Raw genomic sequence first — 19,606 nt, forward strand, 5'->3', positions numbered from 1 at the left:
CAGCGCAGAGCCTGCTTGGGATTCTCCCCCTCTCTCAGCTTGTCCCCACTTGCATTCTCTCTCTCTCTCTCTCTCTCTCTCTCTCTCTCTCTCTCTCTCTCTCAAAAACAAACAAACAAACAAATGTAAAGCTTTAATGTTAAAAGGGGATTTAGAAAATATGGATGGTAGGTAGGTTTCTGTTTAAAGTACAGAAGAACCTTACAGATACTAGAGGTAAATGTGCCACATGACAAGGCATAGTCACATGTGGTGAACAATCACAGTCTCCCGGCCGCAGTGACCGCTCCAAGCATAGGCATGGGACCAGTAGAACAACTGGAATCCTTCCCTGGACTTGTATAAACTGAGGCTGAGGACCATCTCTCCTTTTGCATCACCACAATGGAATGTTGAAAGTCTGGCACTGCCTGAAGCCATGTCCCATGCCACATGGAAAATTCCAACCTGCAGCAGTAGAGAATGAGGCCATGCACAGTGCAGAGTGAGGGAGAGAGAGAGAGAGAAAAAGTCCCGATAGTATAAACCGAGTTATCTGTGAGGTTAGTGCATTCATTCTGTCCTGCCCTTTTATGTAAGGCAATAAACTCCCTCCTTTAACAGACTGATTTGAACTGCGTTTCTGTTACTTATGATCAAAAGAATCCTGACTCATATATTCCCTATATTATTGGTTGCATTGTGTCTCCCCTTGCCCCACCCCCCAAAAACTATACGTTGAAGTCCTAGCACCCAGCATCTCAGAATATGACCTTATGTGGATATAGGGTATTTACAGAGGTAATCAAATTAAAATGAAGTCATTAAAATGGGCCGCAATCCAGTACGATTGACTTCCTATAAAAAGGTGAAATTTGGAGACAGATGCATACAGACAAAACACCACGTGAAAAATCGTGTCAGGCTGCCACAAGCCAAGAACCAACCAAAAGGAGAGAGGCCTAAAAAGAGACTTGCCTTACAGCCCTCAGAAGGAACCAACACTGCCAGCACCGTAATTCAGACCCCTAGACGATATATTTCTGTTATTTAAGCTGCTCAGTTTGAGGTACTTTGTTTTTGTTTTATTTATTTCAAAAGAGAGAGAGAGAGAGAGAGCAAGTGGAGGAGGGCAGAGGGAGAGAGAACCCTGGAGCTCAGCACGGGGCTCAAAGCCACAAAACCATGAGATCATGACCTGAGCCAAAACCAAAAGTCCAGTGCTTAACCGACTGAGCCACCCAGGTTCCCCAAGGTACTCTGTCAACAGCAGCCCTAGCAAAACTAATACACTCCATAACTAGGATGTGGTTAGAAAGACTTTGTACATAGAACTGAACAAGATGATTTCCAAATTCTTCCAGCTCAGAGATGTGATCACTTCAGATATGGATACTTAGCCCACAAGACCCAAAAGTTGAGTCTCTTCCATTGTGACTGGCATATATATAGCTGTTAATTCAGAGACTGCCTCATAGCCCTCCCCAAAGACCCTACACCTAACACTGTCAGTCAGCCATGCAGCATTTATGGAAGATTTGCTACTTATATTCATTAAGTACAAACACCAAATAAGAAAACAAAAATAATAGAAATTTGGGGGGGGAGGCGGTCCTTGTGAATTATATGGAGAAAATATAGTAGATGTGCATAAAGCAACTTATATAAGGCAAACTTATGGAAGAGTACAAACCAATATCCATGATTCATCATTTCTAGTGAAGCATCATTAGAGACTCCCTCTGCCCTCATCCACTATTGAGACAGAATCTATAGAAATCCCACTTCTAAGCATTTTAAGTAGAAAAAAAGTGAACACTCCCCTGTAAGAGGGCAAAATCCTTGTTTAAATTGTTCTACAATGGGGACCTACACAGCTCCCCAAATATGAAATCTAATTAGAAAATTGGAAAAATTAGGGGTGCCTGGGTGGCTCATTTGGTTAAGCATCTGACTTCAGATCAGGTCATGATATCACAGTTTGTGAGTTCAAGCCCCGCATCAGGCTCCAAGCAGACAATGTGGAGCCTGCTGGAGATTCTCTCTCTCCCTGCCCCCCTCTCTGCCCCTCCCTGCTCATGCTCTCTCTCTCTCTCAAAATAAATTGAAAAAAAACAAAACAAAAAAACAAAAAAAAAATGAAAAAAAACCTGGAAAAATTCAACCAATACCAAATTTTTTATTATCTTCAAATTGCTGACTTGGGAGACTCCATACTTATTGCAACAATGCATTTTATTGGTCATTTGGAATTTGTATTAGTCAGACAACCAAATCCAGTGTTGCTAGTTGAAGTAGTAAAGAATTTATTAGAGAGTGTTAGCCACATTATGGAATCTCCAGGAGAGTCAGGGAAACAGAGTTTGGTATGACACAGCCAGAAACAATATCTGGAAATAGGCCTAGGGGAATGTCCTGGCCAGAATTCCAATGCTGCCCCTAACGTTACTTCACACCTCTGACTTTAGGGATGAGAATCTTGAATCTTTGCCAGAATTGCCCCCAGAAGAACCAGATACCTCCACTCCTGTCCTGCCTAACCACTGCCCCCAGGGGCTCTCTCTTCCTACCACAACCCTTGTTCAATCTCCCTGTTTGGCAAAACCAACCAGAGGTGGGTTCCCAAATGCAAAAGAGTCCAGGAAATGTATATGGTAGCTTCCTAGCCCTTTCCATATAGGAAAGCATGCAAGAAGAGTGAGCCAAACCACAGTATCTGCCACAAAATTACCTTCAGAACTAGTCTGCCAAACACAGGAGAAAACTATGTATGTCTTTTATAGCCACACACAGTTTTGACCAAAAACAAAACAAAACAAACAAACAGGGAAGCTTAGTGGGTTTGGTTGGACACTTTATTTGCATTATTGGCTCTGAAAATCTTTCTTGTCTCCAAAGGATATAATCCAATGCCAGATTCTGATAGTATCCACCATTGATGGCATTCGAAAGATACTATAAGAATAAGATGGTTCTTTGTGCTACTAGAACCAAACTTTTTTCCAAAAGATTCCACAAAAAGTTTGAGCCATAGTGGCAATATTGGAAGCCATGTTTAGTGTCCCAAAGATCCTACTTTGAAACACTCATCAGGACAGAGACATTATGAAATTTTGCTTTTTAATCAATCCTCTTTAGTGATAGACATTCCTCATTGGAGTCACTCTCCAACTGGCGTTACTCCTCGAAGGAAAATTGCCAAAATACCTGACAGCGAGCAAAGCCCAAACCACCTGGATTCCTGCCAGAAATCTTACAACTATCAACCTCATAAGAAGTCTCTGGTTAATTGGTCTTCCAAGCAATAGCACTGCCATGACCCAATACCTAGAAGGTCTCTTATAAAACAAGCATGCTTCAAAAAATGACATTGCTGTTTTCCCCTTTGGTTGAATTGGCCTCTTTTTAAGATTCTCATGACCTAAAATCAAGTCTTAATCTATATATTCCACTGTATAGTCTTAGACAGTATTTAGAGTTTGTGCACCTTTGCTCTGCCAATACAAAATTCTGGGCCAGATCCCAAACCTTACTGAGAGTTCAGACTTAGTTCTCCTTTTAGGCAACAGAATTCTCTTCATAGATGCATCGGTGAGTGATTTTAGTTTTTATTTTTAGTGTTCACATATTAATTTTTGTAGGTACCCGTAAAATTTATATTTGGGGGAAAATTAGAAGAAATGAGGATTATTTAAATTGTACTACTTTAAATTTTTTTTTTCAACGTTTATTTATTTTTGGGACAGAGAGAGACAGAGCATGAACGGGGGAGGGGCAGAGAGAGAAGGAGACACAGAATCGGAAACAGGCTCCAGGCTCCGAGCCATCAGCCCAGAGCCTGACGCGGGGCTCGAACTCACGGACCGCGAGATCGTGACCTGGCTGAAGTCGGACGCTTAACTGACTGCGCCACCTAGGCGCCCCTAAATTGTACTACTTTAAACAATTTAGGAACCATTTTGTGAATGTGATCTTATCTGTAAATGACACCGAATGTCCACCAGGACCAAGAGGGAGGTGAATCAAAGAGCCACAGATCATGACTTCCTGCTGTATATGCTCATTCCAGCCATCCCACTCACTTCCCAGGAACACCATGCTGTTTCGTCTTGCAAGCTTTTCAGATTCCACTGAGCATATCATGGCAATGTTACTTTCGTACCCACAATGCCCCAACCCATTGTAGATTCCCAGGCATACCAGGGCACAAGAACCCTAAAGAAATGACAGGCCTCAGAGACAGGTGAACTATGAATCTAATGAAGTGGAGCCTCAGAAGCCTCTCACCTGCCTGAGTCCTAACGATATCCTAGAAGGTCTCTATACACGTGTTCACATGTTCATAGATTTTTATAAAATTTGCAAAGGTAAGATGTTTTAGCTGCAATCCATGAAGACTTTGGTCTCTTCCCAATCTAACTTCCTCTTTTATCTGTTAGCATTGGCATTTGTGGGATCCAACTAAGGGGAAATAGGACTGGGGAGTCATTTCTTTTATATGCTTTTCTGATTCACAGTTGCCTCCATGCATGTTTACACTGAGGCTAGCTATCTCAGAACAAGGATAGCATCCAGGAATATAGATAAAGCACACTATACCCACTCACTCAAAATCAGGACCCAAAAATTATAGTGCCAGAGGTTACACTGTGATATCATGCCCACCAAGTTACAGAGACTGGGGTAAGAAATAAGTTTTGAGGGGCATCTGGGTGGCTCAGTCAGTTAAGCATCTGACTTCAGCTTAGGTCACGATCTCATGGTTCGTGAGTTCGAGCCCTGCGTCAGGCTCTGGGCTGACAGCTCAGAGCCTGGAACCTGCTTCAGATTCTATGTCTCCCTCTCTGCCTCTCCGCTGGTCACATTTTGTCTCCCTCTCCTTCAAAAATAAACAATAAAAAAACTTTTTTAAAGAAATAAGGTTTGACATATTCTATATTTGTCAGAGTTCTCCAGAGAAACAGAAAAAAATAAGAAATTAGATAGATAGATAGATAGATAGATAGATAGATAGATAGGCAGGCAGGCATGGAGATCTACAGAGAAAAAGAGATTTATTATAAGGAATTGGCTCATGCAACTCTGAAGGCTGGGAGTCTCCATGTCAACAATCAGCAAGCTGGAAACTGAGGAGAGCCAATGTGGATAAGTTCCAGTCTGAAAGCCAGCAGACTCAAGACCCAAGAGGAGCCAATTTTTCAGTTCAGTCCAAAGGCAAAAAAAAATACCCATGTCTCAGCTCAAATAGTCAAGTGGAAAGATTTCCCTTAGGTCTTCCATTGATTGGATAAGGCCCACCCACATTGAAGAAAGCAGCCAGCATCACTTAGTCTACTGATACAAACCTTAATCTCACTCAGAAACACCCTAACAGATACACCCGAAATAATGTTTGGCCAAATGTCTGGGTGCCCAACGGCCCAGTCAAACTGACACATAAAATTAAACATCACACACACCAAGCCAGAAAATCCTGCCAAACCTTAAAACTCACATATGATGGAATCTTAGTAGAGATTTTCCCGTATTTGACAACAGTCCTAAAATTTATATAACATTACCCGTAATGAATTATGAAACTGAAACAAACTTTTCTAAACTATCCACAAAGAAAAAAAAGTATCAAAAATGGATGTCTGATAGTTTATTTTTCTGGATTAATTTTTATGTCTGTAATAACTTGCCAGCTTTTTAAAACTTGTAATTTGTTGTGATTTCTTTTTCACTCTAAGTAAACATCCTTTTTCATATCTAATTTTGTGTTTGTAGTTTTATATTCTTTTTATTATAGATGGTATCTGACATTGCTTAAGGCCCATGAAGCCTGTCACTTAGCAAGCCTACATCTTTCCATAGAATTGGCAACCCTGGCTGCACATTATAATCAACTGGGGAGCTTTTCAAAAGAGTAATACCTGGGCCCCAAATAGACCAATTAAATGGGGATCTCTGAAAATAGGGTTATGGTATTTTCTCAAAGTTCCTCGGTTGACTATCGTATAGCCAAGTTGAAAAGCACTATTCTACATAATCTCTTCATATTACAGACGATGAGACAGAGGCCCAAGGTGAGGCTGAAGTCATGAGTCACTCAGCTAGTAAGTGGTCCTAAACCCAGAGCGGAACACAACACTGGCCCATCTCTTCCTTAACTGTAGGAATGATCACAAATAATATGATTGTAGATTACCAGCAGTGCTCACTCGCAAAAGGTTGCTGGCCAGGGATACCAAGGGATGAATGTTTTAAAATCCTTCAGTAGAAGCGTACTGTTTACATTCAATTTTTATTCTGCTCTGGCAGAGCTATTAAGCCCACTGAATAGTCTGGAGACAAAGGGTAGAGGATGGGGGTTATAATCAGTCTTAAAACTACTGAGTTGATTTAAATGTCAAGGTCATGCCAGACTAAAAGCTCCTAAATATAGGTGTTCTATTTTAAGCAAAATAGTTCATTCTGTTTCCATAGCTTCATGTAAAGTTTGTCCTACATTTTTATTTTTTTAAGGCCTTATGTAGGCCCTATTATTTAGATAACAAAAGTCACTAATACATTCTAGGACTTTAATTTCCATTTAAATGCTTAGAGAGAAATCATAACCACCTCTCTTTCCTTGGATTTCCATGGTTGGGAATCACTGGACCTGAGTGATCTTTAATAGCCTTTCCAGCATAAAAATTGTTTTATTCTATAAAATAATACAAGCCTATCATTTCCTTGGTGTTATCACTATGACTCAGAATTTACCAAGAGTTTACAACGGGTGGGCAGAGATTTTTGTTGTTTTCTTTTTTTTACAGTTGGTATTTTTACGTGGTTTTATATGGTTCCTTTACGGTACATAACAATTTTAAATACTTTAATGTACATTGAATTTTGGTCATTAATCTCAGAGTGTCTCACTTTACAATCTGTTTTAGAATCTTATGTGTGTCTGTCTTGTCTCCACAATGAGATTGTAACCTTCCGCTCTACATCTACCTAAATATCAAGCACCTAAAATAGATGGTCTATAAATATTTGTCAGATTGAATAAAGAAAAGCCCCAATTTTTAAAACTTCTATTTATAAAATTCTCTCTTAAGGCCACTTCCTAAGACACCTTTATAAAGTGAACAACAATCTACAATTAATGGAGACATCACCCCCATCTTAGTCCATTTGGGCTGCTATAATCCTATACCATAGACCCAATGGTTTATAAACAACAAATTTATTTCTCACTGGAGGCTATAAAGTCCAAGATCAAGGCACCAGGAAATCCAGTCTCTGTTGAGAGCCCACTTCCTGGTTCATACAAGCTGTCTTCTCATTGTGTCCTCATATGGTGGAAGGAGCAAGAGGGCTCTCTGGGGTTTCTTCCATAAGGGCACTAATCTCACTCATGAAGGCTCCACCCTCATGATATAATCACCTCCCAAAGGCCCTGCCTCCTAACACCATCACATGGAGCATTAGGTTTCAACATATGAATAACTGAGGGTGGGAGGGGCACCTGGTAGCTCAGCTGGTTAAGTGTCTGACACTTGATTGTGCCTCAGGTTATAACCTCGCGGTTTCCATACTGTTGGCACACAATCTGCTTGAGATTCTCTCTCTCTCCTTTTCTCTCTGCCTCTCCTCCACTCAGGCTCTTTCTCTCTCAAAATAAATAAATAAACTTTAATAAAAAAAGAAGAAAAATAAACTGGGGGTGAGAGGTACACATACATTCTATAGCACCACTAAACTAGTCACCTGAGAGTTATGGTTGGTTTTTACTCTTCCGTAACCCCTACTCTCGCCCAAGCAGCATTACCCCTACACCTCTCCGCACCTTCAATACCTCTTATTGGTCATTAAATTTCCTTTCCTCCTACTGCTACCTCTGTCTAGGTTCTCCTAATCTCTCCAGCGCCATGGCAGTAACTACCTAAACCTTCCCTTCTCCTGCTGCACCCTCCAATCTTTTTCAGTACTGCTAGATACTTCTCTCTAAAATAAAAGCCCCTTCTTGTCACACTCTCCACCCCAGCCTCCCCACAAACTCCAGTTTGCTGAGAGTGGAGAATAAAGTTGTCCTCCATGTAGTAGTCTCCTTGTTCTGTTTCAACAGCAACTCAATATTCCCACACACCAGTATCTCCCATGTCACAGCCATGTTAAGGTATTGTACTTGCAGTTCTTTAAACTCTTATGTAGTTTTGTCCTTTCTAGACTATTCTTCTCCCCACTGTCTACTTAATTAACCTATTGACATCCTTTAAGACACAGATCAGCATCGCCTCCTCTCGGAAGCTTTTCTGACAGCAACTCTTCCAGTAACCACAAAGGGTTGACCACACCCTCCTTATTCCATCAACATGTATTATACATACTTTGCATGATACTTTATTTTCTCTTGTGTTTGCACGCCATTTCCCCTTCCCAGAATGAAAGCTCCTTGAGGACAAAGATTGCATCTAATGTATCTTTGGGTCCACAGTGCCTCACCCAGGACTTGACACATGGTAGAAGTGGAATATTTATTGAACGAATAAATAAAACAGTAGAGTGAGGTTAAATTCTGAAGATAGTATTAGATAAAAATCTCATGTAGTCAGGGGCACCTGACTTCCCAGTCAGAAGAGCACGTGACTTGATCTCAGGGTTGTAGAGATTACTTAAAAACAAAATCTTAAAAAAAAAAATCTCATGTAGTCAAATTACCCTTTACATCTCTAAACTGGCATACCTGGTTTTGGATATGCCAAAATCATTTTTTTTTAATTTTTTTTAAACGTTTATTTATTTTTGAGACAGGGAGAGACAGAGCATGAACTGGGGAGGGTCAGAGAGAGGGAGACACAGAATCCGAAACAGGCTCCAGGCTCTGAGCTGTCAGCACAGAGCCCGACGCGGGGCTTGAACTCACAGACCACGAGATCATGACCTGAGCCGAAGTTGGCCACTTAACCAACTGAGCCACCCAGGCGCCCCTATACCAAAATCATCTTTTAGGAAGTCCAGCTAAGCAGTTTTTCCCCATCACTGGAACAAATAATTTTTGTTCAAACTACATTGGCTTGCATTTCTGGGCCATAGTGTAAAAAAGGGGTGGGGGAGGGATGGACAGGTAAGGGAGGGAATTGTGGTACAGAGTATGAATATTTGAATTCAGTTACATGTGTGTAATATAAAATTCCACCATGAATCTCTTTACTTATGAAAACTAGATACCAGCATAAACTATAAACCCAATGTAGAACAAAGCCTTTCAATAAAGTAGCATTGCTTAAATGAGGGGTTAGCTCTATCCACAGGTAAGTAAAATATCCACATCCAGGAAGCCTCGGAGGAGTGACAAAAATGCTCTCTGCTCACAATATCCTTATAATCGAGCTGCTAAGGTTCCTAAGGTTCTTATATTGTCACCAAATTCCCTGGGAGATAAGACTATATGGTCAGAGATATCCCATTTCATCTCAACTTTATTTAACTTCTTCTTCTTCTTCTTCTTCTTCTTCTTCTTCTTCTTCTTCTTCTTTTGAGAAAGAGAGAGAGAGAGAATGTGCACATGTGCACTGGAGGAGCAGAGGGAGAGACAGAGATAATCTTAATCAGACTCCATGCTCAGTGTTCAGCACTGAACCCAATGCAGGATTCTATCCCATGACCCCAGGATCACGACCTGAGTCAAAATCAAGAGTTGGACGTTCGACTGACTGAGCCGCCAAGGTGCCCCTCCACTTTATTCAACTTTTAGTGGCTGCCTTGGGAACTGAGTTAGAACAGTTCTAAGACCAAGTGGGAACTCAGAAGGGGAATACTGTGAATGTTGATGGGCAATAGCTACCATTCCATCTTAATATGAAAGCCATGACCCATGGATCTTAGACCTGGGCAGAGAAGAAGCTGAGAAGGAAGAGGTTAGGGATGGCCCTGAATTACTACCTCAGATTAACATCAAAAACTTCCCAAATTAGGAGGCTCCTGGCTGGTTTAGTTGATGGAGCGTGCAACTCTTGAACTTGATCTCGGGTTCATGAGTTAAAGCTCCATGTTGGGCATGGAGTCTACTTAAAAACAAAAACAAAAAAATCTTCCCAAGTCAGGTCAGACTCAACTAAGAATAGCAATGAACAGGAAACAGTTTGCTAACCAGTGTGCTAGCCTCCTAATTAGTTGCCGAATGAAGCTGGTTGATAAGGAAGTCATGAGGACCCAGGAGAGCCAAAGTAAATCGGTATACATAAGCCTGATGCTAGCGAATCTAAGTTAGCATATAAGAGTTAAATTGGTTCTGGAAGAAGCAAGATAGGAGAAAGAGGCCAGGGACCAGGTGGACAGAGGAAGGACCAGGCACTGAACAGCTAAGGTGTAGAGACCATGTCATAACCTGCAGGTATGCAGACTACCTGCCAGTCTAATGAGGAATGCCCTTGGCCTTTGAAAGAGAAAGGCCCTGAGGAAATGAGAGTCAATGATAGGTAAGACTCTAATTAGAGAAGGGAAAGGCTGAATGCACAGAATGGAACCAGGAGAGATCTGAATGGGGTTCCGCAGTCTGCACTCTGGACAACCAGAAGGCAGCATGGAGGGCCTGGGTGAGAAGAAGGCAAGCTCTGCCTAAACCAAGGAGACACATGGAGTGGGAGACAAATGCAGGCAAGTAGACCTGACTGTCATAGATAGTCCCTGAACCTATGGCAAGTGATTCGGTTGTCCAAATTCCTGCAGAATAGCAAAGAGCTTAAGGGTCCCTGGGATTCTCAACCATTAGAAGCTATTGATCAAGGTGACATTGATAAAGCAGATGCCGTAGCAGCCAGAAGGATAAAAGGGAAGTTAAGTAATTAACAAGTCCTAAAAGACCAGGGCAGAAAGAAGGAGGCTTTTGGGAAAAAAAAAAACAAAAATCACCATTTTTTTAAACATGGTGGAAGGGGTGCCTGGGTTAAGCATCCAACTTTGGCTCAGGTCATCTAGGGTTCCCAGGTTCGAGCCCCATGTTGGGCTCTGTGCTGACAGCTCAGAGCTTGGAGCCTGCTTCAGATTTGGTGTCTCCCTCTCTCTCTGCCCCTGCCCCCACTCATGCTCTGACTCTCTCTGTCTCCCCCCCCCCAAAAAAAAAACGTTAAAAAAAATTTAATGTGGCATGAGCAGGGAATCATGAAAACATGGGAAAATATCCTTTGAATTTGGCAATTAGGAGTGATGGCGGGGAAATGAAAGAAATTAAACTCAGCTCCATTCATTGTGCCCATTCTTGTGAGCAGTGCTCATAGTCGAACTGATGAAGGAAAAGGCTGAAACTCGTGTCTGAAACGGATCCCCAGGGATTATCCGTTAACGTTCATTAGCGCGGCAAAGTGAGAGCTGGGTACACTGTATAATAAGTAGTGGAGTCGTGCACAGTCTCAAAATCAATTTTTTCTGTGCTAGGAGGACTGCCTAGGCAGCTGTAAGGATCAGTTTTTGAATCATGTGAGGAGAAAATGTCACGATCCCATAGTAATGATAGAGCAACAAAGGAAAATGATCTCTCTCGGCTGTGTTTAAAGGGCTAACGGTGCCCTTTGGCTCTATTTCATTCCAGAAATTATACCCTCATGATAACTACCAAGCAGCCCCAAACAAAGGAACCCTATTTTCCATTCTTCATCTACTCTTACTCCAATCTGCAGGGGCAAAAATAGAATACTGTTGTAATACTGGTCATAACAGGGAAGAGAATGCCTCAAGCAAGAACATCTGTGGAAGAAATATATTACATTTAGATTATAAAAATCACACTTAGTGGTTTATACAACACAGGCAGAAATAACACCATATTTTAACAAAGGCAAGTGGCACTAACCATGTTTAAAGCAAAGCTTTAAATGATACAAATGAATGAATGTTGATTAAGAAAGAAATATCCCAGGGCACCTCGGTGGCTCAGCTGATGAAGCGTTTCTTGATTTCAGCTCAGGTCATGATCTCATGGTTCCTGGAATTGAGACCTGCATCCAGCTCATGCTGACAGAGCGGAGCCTGCTTGAGATTCTCTCTCTCCCTCTCTCTCTCTCTCTGCCCCTCCCCGCCTTGTGTGTGCACGTGCTCACTCTCTCTCTCTCTCAAAATAAATAAGCATTAAAAAAATAAAGAAATTTCCCACATGATTCGGTCTTCATTTTAATTAAGAGCATTACCAGCAGGTAAAAAGCAAAGTTTTCACTAATATTTCAGAATAATGATTATGATTACTGCATTATCAAAGTAATATCCCAATTAACACTTTAAACAGTGAAAAGCAAAATTGTGAAAAGATTTGACAAACTCTTAGGTCCCTTTGTAAATGGTTCGTAGACATTTAGACATGGATAAATGGTAACAATTGCAAAACCCAACACACAATGTTATGCTCTCTGTATCTTTAGGACCTACAACCATAGAAATAAGTCAAGTGGTTTCAAGTGAAGATTCAAACTTAAATTTTTCATTTTGGTCAACTAATATTTGACAAGGGAGCCAAGAATACTCAATGGGAAAAAGACAGTCTCTTCAGTAAATGGTGATGGGAAAACTGGACATTCACATGCAACAGAATAAACTAAACCCTTGTCTTACAGCAGTCACAAAAACTAACTTAAAATGGATTACAGACCTAAGTGTAAGACCTGAAGCCATAGAACTAAAAAAGAAAACCAAAACATTAGAAAAAGCTCTTTGATATTGATCTTGGCAGTATTTTGGACATGACACCAAAAGCATAAGCAACAAAAGCGAAAATAAACAAGTGGGGTTACCACAAACTAAAAAATTTCTGCACAACAAAAGAAACCATCAACAAATTGAAAAGGCAACGTATGAAATGGGAAAAAAATACTTGCAAACCACATATCTGATAAGGGGATAATATCCAAGATATATAAGGAACTCACACAACTCAAATTTGACTAAAAACTGGGCAAAAAACTTGAATAAACATTTTTGCAAAGAAGACATACAAATGGCCAACAGGGGATGGAGTTAGAGGGGTGTACAGCGCCATTGGGGCCACGCTCTGAGAACAGGAAAATGATCGCCTTAGGGTCACGGCACTCACTTTATGAGGCCTTCTGTGGGTGTCGTGCTACACAAAGGTGGCCACTGGCTGACCCTATTGCGGCACCGTGGCCTATCGGTACCTCATGAAGGCTTTCCGTGCACAGCGGGTTACGAGTGAGAAGTTGTGCAGAGCCTAATATGAGCTTCATTTCCAAGCTGCCACCTGTCTCTGCCTCCCACGCAGCATTTGAGAACACGTGGCCCTTCGTCAGAAATTTCATGGCAAGGGTGAGCGCTCCAGTTGCCCCAGCAGCATGGAGGGAACAGCTGGGAGCCATGAGCATGGAGAGATTCCTTGGATGCTGCCTTCATACAAGAATTTAATCATTTCTATCAATATGTATTTATCATTAAATTTTTAAGTTAAAAAAAAATGGCCAACAGGTACATGAAAAGGGGCCCAACATTACTAATCATTAGAAAATGCAGATTAAAAATACAATGAGATATATCACCTGTGCCTTTTAAAATGGCTATCCTCAAAGAGCAGAGATGTGATGTTGGATGTTAACCAGACTTACTGTGGTGATGATTTCACAATATATGCATATTTCCAATCATTACGTTGTATACCTGAACTTAATACAACGTAATATATATCAATTATATCTCAATTTAAAATAAGAAAAAACAAAAGATAACAGATGAAAAGTACTAGCAAGTATATAGAAGAAACAACAACAACAAAAACAACAACAACCCTTTGTGCATTGTTAGTGGGAAGGTAAATTGGTACAGCCATTATGGAAAATAGTATGGAGGTTCTTCAAAAAATTAAGAATATAGGGTGCGCCTGGGTGGCTCAGTTGGTTAAGTATCCAACTTCGATTAAGCATCATGAGTTTGAGCCCCACTGTCAGTGCAGAGCCTGCTTGGGATTCTCTCTCTCCCCCTCTCCCTCTGCCCCTCCCCTGCTCACTCTCTCTGTCTCTCTCTCAAAATAAAGAAATAAACTTAAAACAAATTTTTAAAGTTAAGAATAGAACTACAACATGATCCACCAATCCAACTTCTGAGTCTATATCCAAAGGAAATGAAATCACTATCTTAAGAATATATCTGCACCCCCATGTTCATTGCAGCATTATTTACAATAGCCAAGACATAGAGACAAGCTAAGTGGTCATTGACAGATAAGTGGATAAAGCAAATGTGGTGTGTGTGTGTGTGTGTGTGTGTGTGTGTGTGTGTGTGTGTGTGTATAGTATATATACACATATGCCATAGTGGAATATTATTCAGCCATACAAATGAAGGAAATCCTGTCATTTGCAACAACATGAATGGACCTTGATGGCATTATGTTAAGTGAAATAAGTCAGACAGAGTCAGACAAATACCATACAATCTCACTTATATGCAGAATCTAAAGAAAACTGAAAGTAGACTGATGGCTTCCAGGCGCAGCAGAATGAGGGAAATGGGTGAAAGTGGTCAAAGGGTACAAACTTTCAATTATAAAAGTTCTGGGGATCTAATATATAGCATGATGACTACAGTTAACAGTACAGTATTATATACTTGAAAGTTGCTAAGAGTAGAACTTAAAAGTTGTCAACACACACACATACACCCACACACACATAAAAGTAACTAGGTGAGGTGACGGATGTGTTAACTAATCTTATCGTGGTAATCATTTTGCAATATCTGCATATATCAAATCATCACATTGTACACCTCAAACTTATGTTATATGTGAATGTTATGTTATATGTGAATTATATCTCAGTAAAGCTGGAAAACATTTTTTGAATGAAGCTTCCCAAAGAACCTAGACAACTTCTTTAGGGTTCTAGAGAATTTAACAAATTATGTCAACTAGCCAGAGTCCAATGAGATTACTGGCTGGAGTCCAATGAGATAACAAATACAAAAACGTTTGTGAACAGTAGCAGCCAGTATAGATACAAGGCCCCACTCTTTGTTTTTTGGGTTGTTGGTCAATATATATTTCATTCATTTTTAAAATTTTTTCTAGTTTTATTGAGTTATAATTAACAAATAAAAATTGCATATATTTAAGGTATACAGTATGATGGCTTGATACAAGGCCCTGCTTTACTAGTATCATAGCTTTGAAAGTTCTTCTGGAATGTTGGGATTAAAGAAGAAATAGAGATCCCAGGAAAAGAGGTGTAACCTATATTGTCATCTTAAATAACTAACCCCCCCCAGATATACATACATATACAATATATTATCAATATATTATATGTTATATAATTATTCTCCTATTTAACAAGGAGGAAAAATAGAACGATGAGAAATGCACTCAATCTAAGATGTGTCTAGACTCATTACATAACTGGCTTTCTAAAAATAAAAAGTAAAAATAAGCTCAGTGTATTTTCTACAGATTATTTAGATGCCCAAGATGTTTATGTTATATCAAATGAGCTCTAAGCTTTAAAACACACACACACACAAAATTTTTTTGCTTTTTATTTATTTAGAGTTATGAATCTAGTCACTGCGCACTTGCCGAAGAAAAAATATTTAAAGCACTAACCTCCTCCACCCCCAACAGTTTTAGACACTGAGTAAATTATCTCCACACTGCTAACCATAAATGTGATGTTTGATATAAAAGGCCATGACTCAGAGGAGAGGAGGAGGAAAGAGAGAGAGAAAGAGAGGGAGAGGGAGACAGATCATCGTGTGCCTGTCTGAAGCACCAGCCACGTCTTAATGAGAGGACAGGAGAGGGCAGACCGGTTTACTAGCACTGGCACTGTGGGTGGTGGCTGAGGACAGGCACACAAGCCAAGGAAGTAACTAGTCTCAAGAGTCCAAATGGAACTTGAGCATACAGTTGTTGTTGGCCTTAGAACTGACTCAGTCTTCCAGGTGCAAGGGAGGATTTGATTCTCGCCTGCAAACAACTTCCAGTGACCTTGGGAGGTCCGGATGTGAATCAGAACTCCAGATGCCCAGCACTCGGATTCCTTTTTAAGAAATTACCATATGTCAACAAATTAATTGGTTAGAATGTGACCCGTCCAAGTGATTTATCCTCCAGTTTTACGTGAATACAAAAGATGTGACCAGTAATTAGAATTGATTAGAGCTGAACGAATATAGTCATGAATATCATGAACGTGGACATATCCAGAAGGGAATTTTGCAAAATAAAAAGCTTACGTTGAAGCCATAGAATAATAAGACTTTTTTCTTTGACCTTGTTGCTAATTTATTTTTGCCATTTCAAAAGTGATTACCATCACTTCTTGGCCTTTTGGCCAAGATCAAGTGTAAAAGTGATCACAAGAAAAAGTCAAAAGGCAAATGAATATTTCTACGAGAAAATATTTACAACTTACATCACAAAAAAACTAATATGTAAAAAATTTAAAAATGCAGAAAAAGGCCAAAATCTCCATAGGAAAAAAGTTTGGAAAACAGTTCTCAGAAAAAGAAAGGCCATTTGCTTACTAACATGTGAAAAAGATGCTTAACCTCAACTAAGAGAAATAAATTAAAACTGCATTGAGATATAATTTCTCACATATAAAATTGACCAAAATCCAAAAGCCTGACAATACACTCGCCTGAGGACGCTGTCGGGAAACTGGTATTCGTATACACTGCTGGTGGAAATAAATTCCAGATGCATTTATGGTTAGACCCAGCCACCTCACTTCTAGGAACCTACCCCGAAGATATATAAATACTGAACAACATACTTGCAAGGTGAGTCATTGCTGAATTGTAAAATCAAAACATTGGAAACAACCTAAATGTTCACCAATAAGGAAGTGATTGAATAAACCCACATAGGGAAGGATACATAGTCTTGGAAGAGAATAAGTAAGATTTCTATGTACTGATAAGGAGTGGTTTGAGTGGTTTCCAGCACATGGTACGTGAAAAAACTGCACAACAGTATATATAAAATGCCACCATTTATATAAGAAAGAAAATCAAATAAGAAAAAAATACGCAGGCACAAACACATATATATGTGTATGTTTGTTTATTTTGCTTATTTTTCCAGAAACTTTGGAAAGATAAACCAGAAATAAATACTAAGAGAGTGAACACAGGGAGGTAGAGTATGGAACAGGAAGAAAATGATAAGGATAGATAGAAGCAAGATTTTCCAGGCACCTAGGTGGCTCAGTCAGTTAAATGACCAACTCTTGATTTCGGCTCAGGTCATGATCTCATGGTTCATGAGTTCAAGCCCCACATCAGGCTCTGTGCTGACAGCACGGAGCCTGCTTCAGTTCTCTGTCTCCCTCTCTCTCTGCCCATCCCTGCTCATTCTCTCTCTCTCTCTCTCTCTCTCTCTCTCTCTCTCTCTCTCTCAAAAATAAATAAATAAACATTAAAAAAAAAAAAAGAAGAAGCAAGAGGGACACCTGGGTGGCTCAGTGGGTTAAGTGTCCGACTTTGGCTCAGATAATGATCTCATAGTTCGTGAGTTCGAGCCCCACGTCGGGCTCTGTGCTGACAGCCCAGAGCCTGAAGCCTGAAGCCTGCTTCAGATTCTGTGTCTCCCCCTCTCTCTGCCTCTCCCCCACTCAAGCTCTGTCTCTGTCTCAAAAATAAACAAACACTAAAAAAAAATTTTTTTAAAGAAACAAGATTTCCCTAAATATACGTTTTTCTATAGTTTCCATTTTTGACTCCTGTAAATGTTTTAAATGTTCAAGAAATAGGTTAAATTAAATCAAAAAAGGAAAAGCAACCCAAAAATTGAAAAGAAACAAATTTAATTTTATATCAAATGAGACCATACTGACATGAAGCAGAAATCTATTTCAAGTGGACTTTTTATTTTCTTTTTCAAGTGACCTTTTAAACACACATTTGGACTACACATTTCTTAGTGGAATATAGTCTAGGGACTACCAAAAAGTCCTCAAAATTCACTTAGTGTTTTTGTTGATGTAATGATGTGGTAATACCAATATTGTAATTTTGAAGCCTTTTTATGTATCTACTAGGATAGAGCAAATAAGTATGCTAATTTTATTTGGAAAAAATGTTCCAGTAAAAGAAAAAATATAAAATCAGTAAGAAAACCTCATACTGTTAAATTTTTACAATTGTTTTATTGAAATATAATTCACGTACCATAAAACTATTTTTGTTTTAAGTAGGCTCTATGCCCAGCATGGAACACAATGTGGGGCTTGACCTCACAACCTTGATATCAAGATCTGAGCTGAGATCAAGAGTTGGAAGCTTGACCTACTGAGCCACCCATGTGTTCCATAACTAATCTTCTTAAAGTGTAAAATTCAGTAGCTTTTCGTATATTTACAAAACTGTACAACCATCACCACTATCTAATTTCAGAACATTTATCACCCCAAAAAGGAATCCCTTATCCATTAGCAGTCACTACCATTTGCTCTCACCCTCAGCCCTGGCAACCATTACCCTGCTTTCTGTCTCCATAGAGTTGTCTCCTCTGGACATGTCACATAAATGGGATCATACAACAGACAGTCTTTTATAACTGGCTACTTTGACTTAACAAAAGTCACCGAAATCTGTATTACTTCCCTGTGGGTGCTTTTACAAGCAACTATAAATTAAAACAACAGAAATTTATTATCCTTGCTGACAGTAAGGAGCCTATTTGGGATTCTCTGTCTCCCTCTCTCTCTCTGCCCTTCCCCCACTTGCGTGCATACTCTCTCTCTCTCTCTCTCTCTCTCTCTCTCTCTCTCTCTCTCTGTATCTCTCAATAAATAAATAAACATTTAAAAAAAGAAATTTATTATCTTATAGCTCTCAGGGCCAGAAGTCCAAAAGCAACATATCAGTAGGGACATGCTCCCTCCAAAAGATCAAGGGAACTATTCATTCCTTCTCTCTTCCAACTTCTGGTGGCTCCAGGCATTCCTTGGCTGGTGGCCACATCACTCCAATCTCTGCCACCATAGTCACATTGCCTGCTTCTTCTCTGTCCTCTTTGTGTCTCTTATTAGAACACTTTTCATTGGTTTAGGGCCTGCTTGGATAACCCAGGATGATCTCATTTCAAGATCTTAACTTAATTACACGTGCAAAGACCTTTTTACCAAATAAAATAACATTCATAGGCTCCAGGCACTTGGACATGGAAATATATTCACAGGGGCTCATTCACCACACTATAGACCACTATCGACTATCTTCAGATATCCAAAATTCACATCCATCCCACATGCAAAATTCACTCACCCCATCCCAACATCCCCCCAAATCTCAACCCATTACAGCATCAACTCTGTCTAGAATCTCACCAAAATGTCATCACCTCAACGGTCCCAAATCTTATCGTCTAAATCATCTAAACCAGGTATGGATGAGACTCTGAATATGAGCAATACTACGGAAAATTTTTTCTCTACCTGTGGGCCTGTGAAGTCAGAAAACAAGATACATACTTATAAAAAACAATGCTGGGACAGACATAGGATAATAGGAGAAAATGTAAGAAAATAAAAAGGACATTGGTCCCCAGCAAGTGTGAAATCCAGCAGGGCAACTCCCATTGGGTTTCAGAGCCTGGGAGTTACCCTCTGTGTCTCAGAGCAACACAGACCTCTGTACCCATGGCTCCACCAACCTCTGCCTC

General features: G+C 40.0%; 1 protein-coding gene and 1 long non-coding RNA gene across 13 annotated transcripts in view; one reads left to right on the forward strand and one right to left on the reverse strand.

The window, feature by feature from the left end:
• Positions 1-12,065, forward strand: part of LOC102901197 — a 28,829-nt gene extending 16,764 nt beyond the window's left edge. The window contains exon 3 of the long non-coding RNA XR_442353.4: positions 11,907-12,065. This is a non-coding gene — a long non-coding RNA (uncharacterized LOC102901197). The remainder of the gene's footprint in view (positions 1-11,906) is intronic.
• The window catches only part of SLCO5A1 (solute carrier organic anion transporter family member 5A1), a 307,828-nt gene that overhangs the window by 166,722 nt on the left and 121,500 nt on the right, over positions 1-19,606 (reverse strand). The gene's annotated exons all lie outside the window — the stretch shown is intronic.

The sequence above is a fragment of the Felis catus genome, chromosome F2 (assembly GCF_018350175.1).
Source record: "Felis catus isolate Fca126 chromosome F2, F.catus_Fca126_mat1.0, whole genome shotgun sequence".
Taxonomy (NCBI): domain Eukaryota; kingdom Metazoa; phylum Chordata; class Mammalia; order Carnivora; family Felidae; genus Felis; species Felis catus.